Source organism: Anopheles merus, unplaced genomic scaffold (genome assembly GCF_017562075.2).
Source record: "Anopheles merus strain MAF unplaced genomic scaffold, AmerM5.1 LNR4000067, whole genome shotgun sequence".
Classification (NCBI taxonomy): domain Eukaryota; kingdom Metazoa; phylum Arthropoda; class Insecta; order Diptera; family Culicidae; genus Anopheles; species Anopheles merus.
The window spans coordinates 27,501-28,447 of NW_024427647.1; positions in this window are offsets into that span (position 1 = coordinate 27,501).

Here is a 947-nt window from a genome sequence, read left to right on the forward strand (position 1 = left end):
CCCTAGGGAACTTGTATGGGGAAGCCTACCTACGCGTGTCGCACGTTGCAAGTTGCATGGTCGTCGATCAGAGGCATGCAAAAGCACCTATCTAGGGGAATTACTCTACGTTCTAGTAGCTAGTGCGATTTTCCGGTCCAGCACGGCAGTACGCCTGCATGCATACAATCCATGTACCAACCATGTACCTAGGCGTTGGTCAGTAGCTTTTGGCGCCACATGGAGGAAGTATTCGAGTTCAGATTTCTGGGACTTAGCGTATTTTTCAAAACTATTAATTTAAATTAAACTATAAATGGGTCTCAAGCTAGGCGTTGGTCAGTAGCTTTTGGCGCCACATGGAGGAAGTATTCGAGTTCAGATTTCTGGGACTTAGCGTATTTTTCAAAACTATTAATGGAAATTAAACTATAAATGGGTCTCAAGCTAGGCGTTGGTCAGTAGCTTTTGGCGCAACATGGAGGAAGTATTCGAGTTCAGATTTCTGGGACTTAGCGTATTTTTCAAAACTATTAATGGAAATTAAACTATAAATGGGTCTCAAGCTAGGCGTTGGTCAGTAGCTTTTGGCGCAACATGGAGGAAGTATTCGAGTTCAGATTTCTGGGACTTAGCGTATTTTTCAAAACTATTAATGGAAATTAAACTATAAATGGGTCACAAGCTAGGCGTTGGTCAGTAGCTTTTGGCGCAACATGGAGGAAGTATTCGAGTTCAGATTTCTGGGACTTAGCGTATTTTTCAATCATATTAAACCGAATCAAACATAAAAATGATGAAACCTACACGACGTTCCTAGGTTATGGACGAAAAGTGACGATTTAGTGCCGGTCAGGATAGCCGTGCACCAAAATTGTGTACCGATCAGGGAAAGTACAACACGGAGGGCGCAGCCCGAGCGTACGCGTTCATGGATGTCCATGTTGGTACAAGTTGCCGGTCAGGAT